Genomic DNA, 21,692 nt, shown 5'->3' with positions numbered 1-21,692 from the left:
AATAAAGCAGAGCAGCAGAGAACTTACCACTGCCCAACCTTCAGGAAATTTACCCTGAGCACTTGCCAAGACTCAGTCAGATCTGCCCAGGAATATCAATAGAGACAAAGTCCTCAGAGCTGCTATAGCAGCCTTAACATCTAGTTATATATATATGACACATGACATATGAGTATGTGTCATCTCTTTATTTTAAGAGTGATCTCCAAGAATTCCTTATGTATTTATCACTGGCATCATTTAGTAAAATGCAGTTGTGACAGCCTCAATGCCTCCTACTTGAATAATACCATCTATTTTTGTTTTTTTCCATTACTGGACAAAATGGAGGAGGCAGACCAAAATCCTCTACTCCTTTTCTGTACAATCAGTATTAAAAGCTTAATGAATAATATCATTACATTATAAAATTATGCTGATGTAGAGTCAGAAGTAGAGGATTCAATGAAAGATCCAATAGACACCAGCCCAAAACAAAAGCAGTCCTAAGATTTCCTGGAACTACTACCTTGATCATATGCTCTTAATTTATTATCTATATAATTGTCTGTTTGTATCCTGTGATGTTTTCTATTGGCACTTATGCATTTGTTTTTATGCTTGCTCTAGGTGAGGACATATGTACATTACCTAGGTGTCCACTGAAAATAGGCCCATTTAACAAATTTCATACTAATTGATTAATATTCTGTTTAATTTCCACATAAGTGGCATCCATTGTAACTTATGACCATTTTAAATGTTTTGCATTTCCTACCATAAGGCTCTAGATTACAAGCATGAAAGTGTGCTATTCACTTTTCTCAGAAAATGGCTTGACTTCTGTCTGTCCCAAAGAATCATGTTTTGATAATGCGTCATGATTAAATACTGGGGTGTCTGGATGCCTCCTATCCTTTCTTTTCCTTATTACTTGTGATGTGCTACCAATAAATTGATAGAACAACTTAAGTTTGCATACAATGTTATCAGATTTCTTATGAATCGAGCATGTACTAATATTTGCAAAAATGTTCTAATACCCACATTTGAGTATGATTTTCCTCTTTTCTCTTTGGTGCTTAATAGAAACTGTAAAACAGTCTAGAACAAGTGACAGGCTATGTGTCACCCTGTAAATAATTGGTTGGGTTCCTTCTGATGGAAGAGATTGGTTTTACTGACATTTCTAAGCAAAAAATTATTCTTTTTGCTAGAACTATTAACAAGCTTGTTAGTAATTGTCTTCTTGCATGACCCAAGACCTTACAATAATTATAGCAGCTTCTATACATACAAAATATGTAGTCACAATAGACCATAAGGAGGCAACACCAAAATATGTACCTACACTCAAGGCTTTACTACATACAATGACTGAAAGGAAAGGTTTGGATGACCTTACTGCTATACCCATACTTAAAGCAATAGCACCTAATTCACTATGTATGACATTCCTCTTACTTTAAAAATTAAACTGTCTTGTACCTCATCTATAACTCCAAAATATCAATCCCTTTCCAATACTATATGTATTACGGTGGTAATAACAACAGTTAAGAAAATAATAGTTTTATGACTAGCCAATTCAGTATCTTTTCCATCTCTGTATTTGACACATATATTAAACCTGAGATGTTTTTAACCTACACCAGTAGAACAGAGAGTAAAAGCTCTGATTACAGCCGACATGACCCAAGTTCAACTAGTGTGTTTAACAGTGCAGGTAGGGAGGATGGGTGAGTCCATCTTGAGGGAAGGACAATGGTTCTGGTCTGGCTTGCACTGCAGTTCCAATTACAGTGTCCCAATGGAGAGTCGTAGCTTTACATGCAGTGGGGGATCATTTCAGGAGGATGTGGGCATGACCACCCAAACTGGTGGTGATAGGCCTTGTTGGTACATGTGGAGATGCACACATGGCTAGAATGATGTAGTGTAGGTCATTTCTAAGATGATGCAAGTGCTCAAGTCACCACAGGAGGCAAGGGTTGGGTTCAGATATGAAAAATGCTCTTATTACCAGGATGCTCAGCAGACCACAAAGTACCATTGTGACTATCTGGATGATGGTCCCTTACAGGCTTGGTGGTCAACAGGCATGGGGGCAAAATGATTCACTAAAAAAAATCCTTTCATTTAAGAGTCTTCCATATCTTATAATGTAGGGAGATAACTGAGTTTTGTCATGCAATGTATTCATCAAAAATATGTTGGTCTGCTTGGTTTTAAATATTGTGAATGCAAATCAGAAATTAATGAATTTGACTTTCCTTAAGCTGAATGACAGCCATTAGACCTTTGTGCTACAATGCTTTGTTCTCTGACATTTTATATGATGTCACAAGTCTAACATTTTGTCTTTAACGCATTAAGAGAATAACAAGGACTCTAACAAATGTCCTTATAGATCAGACAGCATTTTAGGTTCAGATTTGCTATCATGATGAGAACAGTCATTGTTTCTCCCAGGATCATTTCTCATCATTAGCATTCTCTTCAACTACTTTCTGGTCCTTCAGTATATTCGTGAATCATCACACTGCAGCAGGCCTGGCAGTAGCAGCTATGATTTCATCCATTATTGTATGAGTACAATATTTTGCTGAAGTTGTAAAACTGGTTGTCATTCTCATTGTAACTCTTTCTCCTTTTAGGTGAAGTAGATTATTTGTACTTATGGCAGAATTTCTGGATTTCCTGTCTTCTGACCATCTTCTGAAGTATCTGTGAACCATTTTGCAGTTGAGGAACTATTTATAATATAATAAATACCTCTATCTATCAATAGACATGGGAGAAAGCCCTGTTTCTTGAAATGGAATATTTCTTTATTCCTGTTATGATTGACAATAACCTATTGTATCAGACTCTACAGATTTCTTCATTATGATTTTGAAAGTCTAAATTGTTTTCTAGCCTATCTATTATCCTTCAAGTAATCAGATCTCAATTAAATTCCCAATCGTGTTCAAAACTTTGTAGATATGCACAAGCATACTGTGTTTATTTATCAGAAATGCTTTTCTTTGGTATGCCATGTCATGATGCATGCTTTTAAGCATATTAATCACTGAAGCACTTAATGCATTTTCCAAAAGTAACATATGTTTAATTTGAAAAGAAGGCAATACATTCAATGGAATGTTGATTTGTGGACTAGAACAGAGCAGTACCTACTTTTTTGCCATGGTAGTCATTAAATGGCATGCAGAATCTTTCCTTTGTTTTCTGTTTTGATTTCACATGGTTACACATAGTTCAGCTTTTCACTAGCATTTTAATGTGCACTGGCGTTTTTGGCCATAGCAAGACATCTCATTCCTTTTTTTAAATATTTGTGATACCTAGGTTAGATTCATGAATTGTTTTATTTCTTGTTCTCTCTGGCTATAAATTATAAATCTGTCAGGCTTAAACAACACCTCTTGTAGATAAGTCATTTTATCACAATATAGAAAGTAAGCTCTCATGTTTGAGGTAAAGATTTAATGTTACCTATCCATAATAAAAGTTTGCAAGTTTTCTGTCACAAACATTTTTAGTTGATGAGTTTATCAATTTATATTATTAACTAACAAACAACCCATCCCACTGCTTTTTTCTATTTTTTGCAGAATGGTACAACTCAACGAATCAGCAATGCAAATATATTAAACTTTTCTTGTACTCTTACGTCCAAATTTATCAGCATTCTCTGACGTTTAGTACAAAGCTTGAATAAAGATTTCTTACATATTTTCTAGAGTTTATAATATGATTCAACTACAACAGTTTTGCTATATGCATCATTATGAGACGTTTGAGATTCATACATGATTACCAATATCTATCCCCATTTCAGTCCGTGCATATCATGTTGCTCATCTTTTAGAGCCATATACTATGGCCTGTCTTATTGAAGTAATAATTCACCAAGACCTGCTTGACTGGCATCAATTTGCAGTGACTGGTTAAGAGATATAACATTTTGATTTTAGAGTTCCTATAACAGCCCACACTTACTTTAAAAATCAAAACCATGAGACATCATGTTCAAGTGTTCTAAGGAGTACTGTTACATCTAACAAGTTAATGCTAAACTTTGAAAGACATGAGACCATTCACAGAAACTGCATTAGAAGAGAGTTGTCTTGTAATTTCTATGTGACATTTATATAATTTGCATTACCAATATCAAGTTTAAGGGTCTAAAAAGTCAGATTATGTCTGGCACATTTGATAAGAGACACACATATCTTGCATTTGGCTTTGACATTTCATTACAGCCTAGTGATGCCTCCAGGTTTTATCTCCAGTTACATCCTACTGATACCTATAAGCATCTCATGTTGCCTGTTCATATTTGCTTCAGTAATTTCAAAACCATGCTATATACAAGCTATTGAAAGATTTTGACTTAAAGCTTACATGGCAGGTGAGACAACCACACTATTTGACTTCTGTCTACTGCTGCATAAAATTAATTTTTATTCATAATATATATATATATATATATATATATATATATATATATATATATATATATATATATATATATATATCATTTTATTTTGCATGTTTTTCTAAATATCTCAAAAACCCAGAAACACAAATAGAACTGCTTAGCCTCATATGAAAGCTTACAGAATAATTAACAAAATGTTACTGACAGTATGTGAGTAGCTTGAGTGGTTACTGTGTTATTGTAAGTTGCTTACAAAATATTAATCAATTAATATTTACTGTGATTAATATGACTTATAAAATCTAGTTTAAGATCTAGAATTTAATAAGCACTGCCACTGTAAAGATTTGTCTGTTTTGAACAGTTTACAATTTACATTTTCTTAGTAACCCCTGTGGCTCCAGACATATGAACATTTTTGAAATGTGAGGTAATAACTTAATTTTGTTAAAAAGCTCAGGTTCCAACTATTGGGAGTTACAATTACAAACTACCAGAAGTCTACGGAATGCATGAGCTCAGTTTCAGACCAATTTGTCTAGAACCTTAATCAACTTCTCATCATGTTCTTGCCTAGTAGTATCCCAAGACACTCAAATTGTCTATAATGTCTGCAACACCATCAATGTCTTCAAAATTTCAGCAGATAACCTTTAAAACACTTCTGGAACTGATTATATCCAAACTGGTAATGTCAAAACTCTGCATCTCCCCAAAAGAATATTAAACTCACACAAATTCAAGCTAGCTTCATTCACTTTATTTGTCAAAAGCTTTGGTTTGCCCCCAGAACTGAAAAATGTTTAGCAATGTGTATGTCTGAAACTATACCTTCAATAGTCTGCATTTGAGTGATGCTCTCTTCCAGCCAATTGCTCTATCCTTTCTGTTTTAGTCTTGCAAATCAGTGAAAAATCATTATTTTTTCTGGTATCACAACAGACATACCATGCTTTCTCATTCTATCAGTTCAGCTTGTTTAATAATTATACCTAGATATTCCATTCACTTATTTTTTTTTTAATTCTTGTTCATGTGTATCTCTAAGATAAACAGATGCTCTTCTAAGAACCTTTGCCAGAGGAACAGTTTTAGGAGAATATTTAATATGATATTCTTCATCTAGGTAACCTAATCCATAATACAATTAAGCATAATCTGTGCTGGTAGAGCCAGACCTTGCAGCAGCCCTGGGTTTGATTCTGGCAGCCTATCTGTTAATAAGAAATTGCTTTAGGTCAGCCCTGTAGAGGAGTGCTTGTTGTCTTGAAGGCTTATCTGGTTGACAACTTTTTATGTGTGGCTGTGATAGCAACTAATGATATTTTAGGTTGATCTGGAGTAAAACTCTAGTTGCTGTGGGCCTGTTTCTTTCTTAGAGATTCAAAATGAGTATTTTTCAGCATCACAGTCATTCTTTCACAGTCCATCTCATTTAACACGTAATCATTTGACTTCACTATTAATACTGCTATGCATGCTAGCATTCATAGAATTCTACTGGCAAACATGCACATTATTTGTTTCACTAGTTTCATTATTGCCCATTTCATGCTTATTTAGTATTCATATAGATTGCCATACCATTTAGTTTGTAGAACATCCATATTGTATGTCTGCAGACTATTAGAATGCACAACATTGTATTTTGCCTTAAAACACTTCAGATTTGTTTTAGTTGCTTTGGATATGAATATTGTGAGTTGTCTTAATCACACCAAACTTTTCTCAAGCTGTTTAAATGCAAATATTACACTGATTAACTGCATTTGCTTCTGGGGCTGTCTGAAAAACAAGCTTATAATTTCTATGATTCTATTCAAAAGCAACATGCTCTGTAGAGTGAACACAGAATCACAGATAGACTCAAAAATAATCAGCATTTTCAATGCAAACTCCGAAATAATATTACAGTTGTCTCAATATTCCAACTTAAAAGTATAATTTTTATATTGAAATTTTAGTGTTTCTGTCCAACAGACATTACTCCACCTAGTTATGGTGTAACTGTGTATTTCTACTGCAGCCATGAACATTTCAGCTTTTACTTTCATTTTCAAATAAATCAAATCTTTAACATTCGTTTCACGTTTGCCTATTTTATTAAATATTACATAGCCTGTAATTCTGATTATGAATTTCACATTTTCTTTTCTCATACTTCTAGCCATACTATGTGAATGCAGTTGAATTAGTGACTGCACATGTGTTTTAGGCTGCCATCTTGGATTGCCTTAAGGCATTATTTTTATTGGTGCTCCATTTGTTAACTTTAGACTTGCTTTTGTCAATGCATACTTTTTCAGCCTTTATTTTGCACATTTGCAATTCTTTATATAGACCTTTAAGTTGCATATTATCACTTTTATTACCCTGTACACATTCATAGGTTCATAGGTTCATAGGTTCATAGGTAAGTACTAGACTATCTGTCCGAGGGCATCTATAAGCCTAGCCAGAATGTGTTGGCTTTCACCGCTCCCTTAGATTAGTTCCCTGTGCGTGTGTTAAGCACTTTACTAATTGTTAAGTCAGACTTTCTCTGTAACTTTCCCCTGGCTTCATATTTCTGACACCACAGACAACTATTTTTCTAATTAGACTCATATAACTCCCCAGACTAATAGGCATTTGCTCTGTTCTTGACCACAGTTACATAAGCATGCATATTTGCTTAACGCCCTTACATAATTTCTAATAAAATATATTTTTTATGTAAAGAACAATTTTATTTGGCTCTCAGTATACCAATATTGTACTTCCTGAGAGTTCTAACTTGCCTCTTTCTTCCTCATTGAGGTCAAAAGTATTAAACACCTTCATGTTTCCTCACCTGTGATAAGAAAAATGTTTTAAACAGGAATTTTATGTCTCTTTGTTTTTTCTGCAGTCACACTCAGTGAGATACAGTTCAGAGTTCTAAATCTGAAAGCTTGTACCTGTCAGAATATTTGCCTTGCAGCTGAAGTAACATTGGTTGAAGATTAGGCATGTTAAAAATACCTGGTAAATTTTCTAAAAAAATGAACCAAAAGCAAAAATGTTATTTTGATTAGTTTTAATACTGTTTATTGTGATGGGGAGTAGTTTAATGGCAAGAGTGGTGAAAAATGAAGTTACAGAGTGGTTCAGTAAGATTTCACTATAAAATGTGACAAAAAATACTAGGTGATTGCTCCATGTGACTAATGTAAAAGACTGTCTACCATATATATTGTCTTCAAAATGAATTTGGAGCCCATAAAACAGGCAGGCAGTGCAGAGTGAGGCAAAAAAGATGTTTATTTTCACACCAGGGATGGGATTCCTACCTGTTTATACTGTTCCATGTTTTGCAGCTTTAGTATGTCCTAGTCAGAATTGCTGGCTTTGGGCTTGTTTGTTTATACAGTGATTGTTCAAAGCACATGAACAGGCCATATACTCTACAAAAGGGCCTTACAGAAACAGATGCTTGGTGCCAGAGTCATGGGCTCAAGCTCAATGCCAAGAAATGTATTGTTATCCCCTTTGGGAAAAAACATGTATCCATGAATTACCATATAGGTGGCAGTACACTAAACACGGAAAGTGTGATAAGAGACTTAGGGACACAGGTGGACAGTGGTCTCACCTTCGATAACCACATCGCCACAACAGTCAGGAAATCCTTCTATGTGGCACACCTCATCACGAAGGGCTTTTCATCCAGAAAACAGGAGGTCATTGTCCCACTGTACTCATCCCTCATTAGACCCATTATAGAATACATCGCCCCATTTGGTATGTACCTCTCAAGACATCTGCAACAACTGGAAAGGCCTCAGAAATACCTCACTAAAAGAATCACAGGCCTAAAGCAGATGCCCTACGCTGACCACCTTAAAAAACTCCAGCTGTACTCTGTCGCATATCGTCTACTCAGAGGCGATCTCTGCTTAACATACAAGGCCATGTCAAACCCAGAGCTGTTGGACATGCTACACTTAAAGAAATCCCAATCCCTCAGAGCTACACGGGATCTAAACCTTGTCATCACAATAAACAAAACATGCTGGAGGGATAGGTTCCTGACCCAGAGACTCCCCAGACTCTGGAATAGATTGCCCATACATGTCAAGCAGAGTGCCTCTTTGGACCTCTTCAAGAGGAACCTTGACGATTGGATGGGAGAAAGGAAATTCATCCCAGGGATCACGTCAGTCGCCCTGCTAGACAGGGGTCCAGGAAAGTAAATAATGTGGGAAGAAATAGCCAGGGAATTGTTATGGCTAGGCTTGTATAGGCCCTAGGGCTGATAGCCTAGTACCAACCTATGAACCTATGAACCATCTTGAATTAGCTGAAGCCTTTCTTTACCTGGGCTAGATTGTGTTAATTGGCTGCTGGCTAGTGGGGGCTGGTTCTTTTGTGTTCTTGTAAAAAAAAAAAAAAGTTGTCTTAAGGTTGTATCTTCTGGTATTTAAGCCCTAACTTTGAGAGGGTTTCTGTCTATACACACTGAGCACAGTGGAGGAGAGGTAGCTGAGATATATAAGTATCCTGTTTTTTTCGATTATTTATACTGATTATTGTTTCTAGCAATTTATATATAGCACTTTTTATTTCCTGCTGCAAAGTTTTTGAGTGTATTTTTATTGCTATTAACTAATATGCACGGGTAACTGATTTGTTCACAGTTAAAAAAGCATTCTGTAGAGTCTCATTGTTCCTTTATTTGTTTAAAAACTTTCATTTTGTGGCTTTCTGTAGTGCTTACTCTCTGTAGGATAATAGCTTTAGTATTGTCCCCACCCTCCTTCCCTGTTGGTATCTTGCTGTTATACTTGGTGGCTTTGCAGTTGCCCGCCCCTATTGTAAATCCAATCTGGGACACTCCTCCCAGTCTAGTGTCATTAGCTCATTCTACCTAATACAGAGAGAACATTTGATAAGGCCTTCTGTTTCTCCTTTTTCCCTTTCAAAAAAAAAAAAAATTGCCTGAATCTCCTTGTGTTCTGACTGTACTTCTCAAACATTTTGGAAATATAGAGTATATTTTAGAGCATTTATTATAACTGTAATTGCCTTAATATTGCTACAACTCAAGTGCTCTAGGTTGCATTGCATCTGAAGTGTTTGTGTGTTTTAGCTGCTTTTCTGTATATATAGACTTCTCTGTATATGTAGACTAGCTACTTATTCTGCTGTGTTACTGCCTCTTAAATCGTTTTTCAGTTGTGCACTTGCCTTGCTTCATTTAAAAAGTTTTAAATTGCTAATTTTGTAGAGTTTTAATTGCATTTACTGTTTAGGACTACACACTTAAGTGCGTTAGCCTTTTCTGTATTTATTTACTGCATTATTACATTGTTTAGCCTGTTTCAACAAAAAAAATACTATCTTGTTTGCTCGTTTCTCACCTTTTCTAGCCAGTCCATATCCCAGGCTTTGCTTGTCTCAGGACTTTATTTTCTGTGCTCAGAGCTATCCAGACCTTGCTGTGGTAGTGGGAAGTCCTACTGCTTACCAGTGGGAGTGGTGAGCATTGTACTGCCTATCTAACGCTAGAGGAGTGGTTTCCAGCTCTGAAATTGTAATTTTATAAGCCTTTTTGGGCTGATTTCTATCCCTTTCAACTTTCTGGCTTAAAAACACGTGTGTTTGCACATTTATCACATCGTGCATCACTGCGAGGCTATAGTTAAAGTATTCCAGGTGCCAGAAAGTCTGCTCTTCAAATTTTCCCTTAGAACTAGCTGGTTTCTCAGTAGTAGCACTAAAATCTGAACCCCTGTGACTAGTACTTGCTCTAGAACCTGCTGGAAAGCACTAGGAAGCCTGAAACTGATTCAAGCACTCAGCTCTCCTTGTCAATAAGGAGAAATTCATTATAGGCACTAAAGAGCCTATAATTGCAAAGTACCTTGCAAAGGTAAGGGAAAACAGCTCTTAAACTTTACAAGAAAGCACTAGGAAGCCTGAAACTGATTCAAGCACTCAGCTCTCCTTGTCAATAAGGAGAAATTAATCATAGGCACTAAACAGCTTATAATTGCAGAGTACCTTGCAAAGGTAAGAGAAAACAGCTCTTAAACTTTACAAAAAAGCACCTAAACAGGAATGTCCAAGGGTCAGCTTCCAGTGATTTCTCCTGTCCACCTGGTGAATCTGGGCATACTGGGGCAATGATGCAACTGCCTCATGTACACAGACAATCCTCTCCTCCTACCACCCAACACTACAACCTGCGAGAGATGCACTTACATAGCCAAACTGGAAGCTAAGCTCTCTCCGGCCAAGATTGTGCTAGACAGTCAAGAGGAGAGGGTTAATACCTGCATTACACCTCAAGCAACTCATAGCCCTTTAAAACCCACACCATCAACACCCACACATAGCAAAATTAAACCCACATATGTGGAGGCCCTTAACATTAACCTGCCCAAGCAACAAGGACCTCCGAAGCCGAAACGCAAACAAACACCAGTCACAACCAAAGTGACACATAGCTCACAACACCAGTGTGCCACCCAACAACAGCCCCTAAGGCAAGACAATGTACCCAACACTTTAGTCATAGGTGACTCTATAGTCAGGCACACTGATGTCCCACTCACCAGGCTGAACAAGGAGAAAATTACAGTCAGCTGCCTGTCAGGTGTCAGGATCCACCACATAACACATGCACTCAAGTCATTCCACAACAAGTGCAAATACAACTCTGTCATTGTCCATGCTGGAGTAAATGACTTGAGATGTACCTCCCTGGACTACATGAAAAGAGACATGGAAGTGCTCTTGGATCATGTGACCCAGGCAGGTATGGCCCTAGCCCTGAGTAAAATCCTGCCTTCGCCCAGAATGATACCACAGTATAAGGTCAAAATGATTGACTTCAACAATTGGCTACGCTTCTGGTGTCATTCAAAGGGGATCCAGTATTTGTCTGCCTGGGAAGACATGATCGACAAACCACGATGCTTTGCCAGAGATGGTCTGCACCTGTCAACCCTGGGATTCAGGTTACTGGCTAAAGATCTTGCCACCCCTATAGTGCCCTTTTTAGGCAAGGTTCAAAGGATAAAACCACCACCGTAACAGATACAAGCATGCAAAATCTTAAGGTAATGCTACTCAATGCTAGAAGTCTAAACCTCAAACTGCACTCTCTCGAGGCACTCCTAAAAATGGAGAACATCGATATCTGTGCAATAACTGAGACCTGGTTCAAGGTTCCAGAGAGCACTCCTGCAATACCAGGCTACAATTCTTACCACACTTTTCAGCCACAAAACCAAGACCAAAACACTAAAGGTGGAGGAGTGTCCATATTCACCAAGGATATTCACACCTCCAGGCTAGTTGCCCAACACAATGCATCTGAAATTCTCCAGGTGCAACTAACACTAGGTAAGACTGCAATCCAAATTGTAGCCTGCTACATATCCTCCACCATGACCCAAGATTCTCACTACACCTTTCTAAACATACTGGAAAATATTAAGATACAACCAAACACCCTAATAATGGGTGATTTCAACTACCCTGCCATTAATTGGGAAAACTACTCTGCTACCAACTCCTTTTCCCAATAGTTCTTGGAATTCATAAATTCCAATGCCCTGGATCAACTAATCCATTGTCCCACCAGGGGACCCAATATACTAGACCTGGTCATTACCAACATGGGATATAGATGCTCCACACCAGTGGTCACCCCTTCATTGGTCAGGTCTGACCATAAGCATATCACCGCTGACATCCACATCCCACCCCCCAACCCCCAGTAAGGAAACCTCCTTAAAAAACTTCTCCAAAGCCAACTTCATGCTACTGAAATCAGAAGTGACAAACTTCACAACACCCACGCAGACAGCATCTGGAAGTTCGAATGCAGAATCCTACACTAAGGCACTGTACTAACACATCCATTCGTGCATGAATCGTGCCATCCCAAATAGAACCAAGATGATCTTCTCCAAAAAAAGGAAGCCAATCTGGTGGTCCCCTGCTATAAACAAACTATACAACAGAAGGAAGAAACTGTTGCAGAAAAGAGGAAAATCCCAGGATGCAAAAAACTCCCTCACCAGCCTCAGTAAGAAGCTGAGATCCTTCATAAAATCCTCAAAAGCTAGTTACGAAAATAAAATTGCCAACGATTCCAAAGACAACCACAAGGCATTCTATAGTTATGTCAAGAATCTAAATGGCAATGCTCAGATCTTCTCTGAGCTACAACAAAATGGTATTAAATATACTGATCCCAAGGATATTGCCAATATCCTGGAAGATCGATTTAGTGCCAACTTCACCCCCCTCTCACCCCCTAAAGGGCCCATCTCAATACAAAAAGATCGCCAAATTCCGATAATCACGGTCACACAGGTAGAAACCGCACTGTCCAAAGCTAAGAATACAGCATCCATGGGACCAGATGACATCCCAGGCTGTGTACTACATGAACTACAAAATGAACTGGCACCTCACCTAAGTGTCATGTTTAATCATAGCCTCACCTCAGTCTTCGTGCCCACTGAGTGGCACACAGCTACAGTTATCCCACTCCACAAGGGAGGATCCACAATGGATCCCGGGAACTACCATCCCATCAGTCTGACAAGCCTGATCTGCAAGGGCATGGAACGCCTTATCATGGAACTTATAAACAATGACATTGGCAACCTTCAAACACTGGACCCCACCCAGTTTGGGTTTGTGAAGGGCCGATCTTGTCTCCTGAATCTGATTGACTTCTTCGAATCAGTCTTCAGAGCTGTGGATGAGGGTAAGGTGGTCCACATAGCCTATCTGGACCTTGCCAAGGCCTTCAACACCATCCCCCACTCTGGAATCACAGATAAACTTACTAAGCTGGGCATAAATCCCTACGTCACTCGATGGGTTGCCAACTGGCTTACTGACAGAACCCATACTGTAAAAGTAGCCGACTCCAAATCCAGCTCCAGACAAATGACAAGTGGAGTACCTCAGGGTTCAGTCCTGGGACCACTCTTGTTTGGCATCTACTTCGCTGAAGTACAGGCCAACATTAAGGGACTCTGGCTAACAGCATTTGCAGAAGACTGCAAACTGGGAGCCATTATTGAATCCCCAAATGATGTAGATATTCTACAAAAAGGCCTTACAGAAACAGATGCCTGGTGCCAGAGCCATGGGCTCAAGCTTAATGCCAAGAAATGTATAGTTATCCCCTTTGGAAAAAAACATGTACCCATGAATTACCACATAGGTGGCAGGATGCTAAACATCGAAAGTGTGATGAGAGACTTAGGGACACAGGTGGACAGTGGTCTCACTTTTGATAACCACATCGCCACAACAGTCAGGAAATCCTTCTATGTGGCACACCTCATCACTAAGGGCTTTTCATCCAGAAAAAAGGAGGTCATTGTCCCACTGTACTCATCCCTCATCAGACCCATTATAGAGTATAATGCCCCGTTTGGTATGTACCTCACAAGACATCTGCAACAGCTGGAAAGGCCACAGAAATACCTCACTAAAAGAATCACAGGCCTAAAGCAGATGCCATATGCTGACCTTCTAAAAAAACTCCAGCTATACTCTGTGGCATATCGTCTACTCAGAGGCGATCTCTGCTTAACATACAAGGCCATGTCAAACCCTGAACTCTTGGACATGCTCCACTTAAAGAAATCCCAATCCCTCAGAGCTACACGCTCCAGGGATCTAAACCTTGTCATCACAATGAACAAAACATACTGGAGGGATAGGTTCCTGACCCAGAGACTCCCCATACTCTGGAATAGACTGCCCATACATGTCAAGCAGAGCGCCTCATTGGCCCTCTTCAAAAGGAACCTTGATGATTGGATGAGAAATAGGATATTCACCCCGGGGATCATGTCAGTCACCCTGCTGGACTGGGGCCCAGAGAAGTAAATATTGTGGGAAGAAATATTCAGGGAATTGTTATGGCTCGGCTTGCATAGGCCCACCAACCTATGAACTTATGAACCTATAAGGGGTACACTACATTTTCTGAAGATATAAGTCACTGTGTTCTCCATGCACCAGATGAGCTTTTAGTTCTCTCACTCTATATAACAAACACTGCTCATGTCATACACATTTGAATTCTAACAGTGATGATGCAAATATTTATTTAATGCACTAATGCAGAATACGTAAAAGCTGAATCACCACTATGCTTATAAAGATTTAAGTTTTCTTTTCCTCTCTCTCTTTCTCTGTATACATGTACATGTACGCACATCAGTATATTCACGTTTGTCAAATGATGCATATGTTGACCTAAATATCAACAGCAAAATGTTGACAAAGCATATATCAACATGCTAACACACATGCACAGAGAGAAAAAAACTCAGTGTATACAATCTTTCAACTAAAATTAAAATAAAAAAACATTGTTTTTAGCAGGTGGTCAAGACCACCTGCATCCCCACACCCCTGCTTATTATTTTATATATATATATATATATATATATATATATATATATATATATACATATATATATGTATGGGTCTACTTCATATGACTGAAAGCTCATATGATCGACAACCATTTGACTGACACCAAAACACTGAAAGCTCATATGATCGCCAGCTCATATGGTCGACACATAAATCCAAATCATTATGCCTTTTCCTCACTGTAGTGTGACCCTGGAGTAGGAATAAATAGTTAGGAGGCTGTAGGGGGCACAGCCCCCCACATATGTCATAAATTTTAAACATTCATATGGATACTTTTAACTGAATTGACTATATTCATGTAAATAATGTGGGGGCTATGCCTCCCACACCCCCCAATGTGGGGGGCTGTGCCCCCACCCCCCTGACTATTTATTCCTACTCCAGGGTCGAGCTACAGTGGGGAAAGAGCATAATGCTTTGGATTTATGTGTCAACCATATGAGCTGTTGATCATATGAGCTTTCAGTGTTTTGGTGTCAATGTTTTGGTTGTCGATCATATGAGCTGTCGACCATATGAAGTAGACCCATATATATAGATATAGATATAGATATATATATATATATATATATATATATATATACATACATATACATATGTACATCTACATATCTACATCTCTCTCTCTGTACATCTATACGTACATTTCTATACATATCTGTTTAGTTGACCAAAGTGTGTTGAATAAACAGATGTGAACAAAAGTGCTGTTGACAAATGTAGCACATTGTGTGTGTGTGTGTGTGTGTGTGTGTGTGTGTGTGTGTGTGTGTGTGTGTGTGTGTGTGTGTGTGTGTGTGTGTGTGTGTGTGCGCGCCTGTGTGTGTGTCTGTGTGGTATGTATATAAAATTATGCCTTCCCTAACATTCCCATGTGAAACACTTACTCCCTAAAAGCTTATGCTTCAAAAGAATAAAAAAAAAATGCCCAAGAAGCAAAAGGGCAAAAAACTTCTTTGTTCTTGTTTTTTGAGGAAGTTAAACCCCACTGCACCACTGGTGTGGGGGCCAAACTCAACCCCCCAAACATATATATCAATTCAAAGAAGGGAGAACTCTCCCTAAAATGACCATTGCTGGCACACAATTACATATTCTACCAACAATGCTCTGCTATGGAGGAAAGCTTTCTGTCGTTCATCTTCTTTTTCTGCAAATTACTGAAGCTTGAAGAATTTCTCCTTGAGATTATGTAGGAAGCCCTTCTCAATACCTCTTCAAGTTTAAAATGGATGAGATGACATCTGGTCAAATTCAGCAGTTTAAAGCTGAACTCCATAATTGCTGTTTTCTGGAGGAGATCACTATTCAAGCACTTTCTAAGTGTAAACCAGCAATGATTCACCCCTTCTTTGTGGTAGTGTGGCTTTGAAGTTGTTATATAAAATATTAGAAGTTGAGAGCTTGCCCCTGCATGGGGGATGCATAGGGTGGGAGCAAAACATTTATTTTTTTGTTTTTTATCTGAACAAGGTAATGTCCATTTATTTATATAACACACAAACACACGTACACATACACATATATCTATGTGGATTTACTTACCTTTTTTGAACAGCACTAATATTGGCAGGAATAATGTTGACACCAAATGATTGTCATTACACACAATGACACAATACTAAGCATATGCCAAGCATCAATTAAGCATGCAAAAAAATTAAAATTAAAAAGAAAACTTTTTTTTTTTTGCAAGGGGCAAGCCCCCCTGCACCACCTCATGTGGGGGCTGTGCATGCATGCACCCTATTAATTATATATTCTAACTCCAAGTATACAGAAGTCAGCAAAATCCCTGTTCAATAAAAGTAGCATCATATATATATATATATATATATATATATATATATATATATGGATTTATGACATTCCTTTGACATGTCATAGCATCTAACCTCATACCATCAGACATGTAACTGTTTCAAAATGCAAATCAACAACTACACAACAAAACAAAACAAAAATATCAGCCCCACACTAACTGCTAAATATATATATCAACTCTGAAATTACACTGGGGAAAGGGCAAATTTCCCAAATCCCACTGTTCTAAAATCTTGCTCAAAAAAATGATATGGCTAAATTTTAATCAGCTCTGCCAGCTTTTATTCTCCTGTTGACAAAACCAAACATTGACAAAATATATATATTGTATAGATATGTATATGGGGACCCAAGTTGATAGCAATCTCTCATTTGACAACCACGTGGCCAAAGTGGTTAGAAAAACATTTTATATAGCCCACCTAATCATGAAGGGATTCACATCTAGATCAGGGGAGGTCATCATGCCTATTTACTCATCCCTCATCAGGCCCATAATTGAGTACAATGCCCCTTTTGGGATGTACTTTACCAGACACCTGCAGCAACTGGAAAGGCCCCAAAAGTACCTCACCAAGAGGATCAAAGGGCACAAACAGATGCCATATGCTACCCGGTTAAAGAAACTCCAGCTCTACTCAGTGGCATACCGCCTGTTCAGAGGTGATCTGTGCCTGACGTATAAAACCATGTCCAACCCAGAATTAATGGACATGCTGCACCTCAGAAAATCCAAATCCCATTGAGCTATGTGCTCGAGAGACTTGAACCTCAGCACTGAAATAAATAGGACATGCTGGAGGGACAGATTCATAACCCAGAGGCTCCCTTCACTCTGGAATAAAATCCCAGTCCAGGTTAGGCAGAGTCCCTCATTGACTCTCTTCAAGAGGAATCTTGATGAGTGGATGGGAGATCGTAGGTTTACCCCGGGTATCACTTCTGTGTCACTGTTAGACAGAGGCACAGTATACTAACCTCGAAAAAGGGCATAGCAAAATAAATTTAAAATGGGTGGCGAAAGCCAAACACATTCTGGCTAGGCTTATAAATGCCCTAGGGCAGATAGCCTAGTATGAACCTATGTATACGTGCCTAGCATAATTGTATAACGATGTTATAGTACTTTGAATATATTGTTAAAGTTTATTGGTTGTAACTTGGTCATGTGATGTAATGTTGAATGTATATATTGTGTAATGATATTTTATGGCAGTTCTGATGATGTCTTAAGCATAAAAACGCTTAACTACCTGTTAAAGAGTTCTGCAGAATTTCGGCTAACACACATGCACAGAGAAAAACTAACTGTGATTTACTGGTGAAAGCTTTAAGCTTGCTGTGCAAGACTCCTGGGGACAGTACCATTTATATGTGGTTGCTTTTGGTTCTTTGCTTTCTGCACACAGATTTGGCTTTCTGTACTCTTTTGGTTACATGTAATTATACATATAAATGTAGTCATTACATCAAACATTCCTGTATGTTGAACAATTTGTTTTACCAGCTTATGAGATCAAAATCTCACATGAGCAAAAAATACCAGTATCTCTTTTTGGGAGATCATGGTACAGCAAGGAGTGGAAATTTGCCCTTTCTCTGCTACTGTATGATCTCTTAGCTGATATACATAATTAGCAGGAGTATTGAAAGGAGGCAGAGCATAAAGCATGTTTTTATTTTTTTAAGTTTGTTTCTGTGGATACGTTTCAGTCTTTTGAGATCAATATTTTGTGTTTCAGTAATGAAGACAGTCTACATAATATATAGTGTGTGTGTGTGTGTGTGTGTGTGTGTGTGTGTGTGTGTGTGTGTGTGTGTGTGTGTGTGCACTCGTGTGCTTGTATATATGTGTGTGTGTGTGTGTGTGTGTGTGTGTGTGTGTGTGTGTGTGTGTGTGTGTGTGCGTGCGTGTGTGTGTGTATGTGTATGTGTATGTGTATGTATGTGTGTGTGTGTGTGTGTGTGTGTGTGTGTGTGTGTGTGTGTGTGTGTGTGTGTGTGTGTGTGTGTGCACTTGTATATATGTGTGTTTGTGTATGTATGTGTGTGTGTATGTGTGTGTTTTGTGTGTGTGTGTGTGTGTGTGTGTGTGTGTGTGTGTCTGTAGCTGGGTGTCTTTGCATGTGTATACCCATAATGTAAACAAAGCCAGTATACACTGTTCAGTGTCAGTGATGAAGGAACATCATATAGGGTGTGTGCATATATGGGAATATGAATTATATATGTAGAAACAGGAAAAGAGAGATACAGACAGATAGATAGACATATACACCTATGGACTCCATGGCATTCCATTACCACTTATATGTGTACAACACTTGGGGTGCTGTTGTGTGCGAAATACAATCGCTTGACTGTTGGTATATGGCATTGGTTTGTAACCCGCAAAAAGTATGCCAGTTAGTGGCTCACGACCAACGTTTGAATCTAATGCCAAGGAGCTTTGATTTTCAGTTCCAAATTCACAAGATTTCAATGATTGTATCACAAACTGGATCTATCCAGTTTGTCAGTCTGAGGAACTGCTGTCTAAAACAGCAAGTGAGGGATTTCACACTCTCCAATGAATGAACTGTTTGGAAGTGTCTGTTTAACTTAGTTTAATTTCTATAGTCTTGTGATCTAAAAAGTGTACTGAGATCTCATTTTTATAAGGGAGGGGGGTTTCTAAATATATTCTGATTCATTTTCCTAATGATTTTAATTAAAAATGCTTACTCTGAGTAAATCAGTTGTAAAGCATGGACTTAGGATATCTATCTGTATATCTATATCTATATATCTATATCTAGATTTTATATATATATATATATATATATATATATATATATATATATATATATATATATATATTTTTTTTTTTTTTTTTTTAAGAGGCGATGACCAAGGGAAGATATTTTTAGTCAAAAGTAGGAGTGACCAGTTAAAAATGCAAATATATTCATTCTTTTTTCTTTGCCAAGGTCATGACGTCAGTCAGCTGCATAAAAAACATAAATTCCACAAAAAGGAACACCACTGAAGGACAGAATAAGTTCTTTAATTAACACAATTCTGGTACCTCAGCCTTTTGCCTTCTAATGGAACATTTTTCAACAAAATGCTATCCCTATAAATACCCCCAGTTCCAATCATTTAAATGACTAATTAACAAATTAACTATTTCATTGACAAATATTCAAGCAACTAGAAAGGCCAAGGTTCGAATTTTGGAACACTTAGGTGATGTCGGAAGGCACAAGTTAGAAAGTCCAGTAGCCATGCACTTTTTGTCTAAACACAAGGGTTTAGATAGCAGTTTGTTTTTCAGTGTCCTAGCACGACCCATTGGTAACACTGGAAATTTTAAGAAAGAATTAAATAGACTAGAGAGCAGGCTGATTATTAATTTTCATACTTTGTATCCCAATAGAATGAATTTAGAGAATAATTTGACCATTTGAAATAAGGAAGTAAGTATGTAATTGAAAATGCACTTTAAAATGTATATGAAAAATGCATTTTAAATGTATCTAAATAATGTATTAAGTGTGTTTGAAATATATTTAATAATGAATTTAAAAATATATATTGATAATTCATTTATTTAAAAAAAATGTTTAAAAATGTATTTAACATTGTTATAATCATGGTTAATCAAATGTTTAATAATATTGTTTACATGGAGAAGTGCAATAGCTCAAAAGTCTATGAATATTTGTCAGTGAAATAGTTAATTTGTTAATTAGTCAATTAAATAATTGGGACTGGGGGTATTTATAGGGACAGAATTGTGTTGAAAAATGTTCCATTAGAAGGCGAATTGTATTAAAAAACTTATTCTGTCCATCGGTGGTGTTCCTTTTCGTGGAATTTATGTATTTTTTTTATGACGTTTTGTGGTTTTTGAATGTGTATTGAATCATCAGTCAGCTGCAGCCAGAAATCTAGTGATGGTTCCATTTAAGTGGATGGGGGAGGTGACTGGGAAAAAGATATAGTAGTTCTTTTACTTAAATGGTGCTACATGTTCAGTGCACATACTTGAAGATGTTAAGGTAGCCTTTATTTTTTTATACTTAATTGAAAAATGAATGGGTTTTATTGATATCTGGATCAATTCTGCAATTATGTGTGCCAAGAACATCACCAGTCACCAGTTTTGACAGGATTTTTAATGTGCAGAAACATGTAGTTAGTCTGGAGTTCATTACTACTGTGATTAATATTTTGTATAGGGTTTAATTATGGAATCTATGAAAATAATCCTGGTTAGTAGAAAGTCTCATACAACATGGAGGGAACCATATGGCTTTCTGCAGAAAGGTGTTGGTGCTTCAAGCTGTGCAGTGAAAGTGTGGTGTCCCACAGATCCACTGTCAAGCATTATCTCACAACCAAGTGTCAAGCAACACTTTGTGGAGTTGATGACAAAAGAAGGAACAGTGCATCAGATAAGGTATCACTGCATATGATAAACTGGTAGACAGCCTTGCTAAATATGTCAGAAAAAATGTTTTCACAATGGAAAGTTGCATTGCAGCTGTAACTTTAAAAAGGAAAAGGCAAGTGCTTTAATGAGTAAGAAAATATAAAGGAAGCTTCCAGATCTTGCAAATGAGAATAGCCTTACTGAAAAATAACATTGTCATAAAGGACTGTTCTAAGGCAAGAAGGTCAAATGGCAAGTGATTCTGGAAACAAACGACTAGGACCTTCATACTTGTGATGTGCTGAGCCTTGCACTTTATGAATGAACAGCCATAATTGATTTTCCACAACTTGTAATGATTCACTCCTGTGTCAGGGCTGGTGCAAGATCATCTGTAGCACAAAAAAGGCAACTGGCATATTTGATGTTATCAAAGACAAATCTGCACAAAGAGTTTTCTGTGACAAGTAGTGGTGCATCAGTTCTAATAGATGAAATAGTTGGGTTTATAAAACTTCGGAAAAGTGAAACTGAATGCTCTGTTTTGTGTTCCCATCACATCATTCACCAAGAGTAGCT

This window comes from Protopterus annectens, chromosome 2.part2 (genome assembly GCF_019279795.1).
Source record: "Protopterus annectens isolate FY-2018-M chromosome 2.part2, PAN1.0, whole genome shotgun sequence".
NCBI lineage: Eukaryota > Metazoa > Chordata > Ceratodontiformes > Protopteridae > Protopterus > Protopterus annectens.
Note: the sequence above shows the minus strand (reverse complement) of the source record.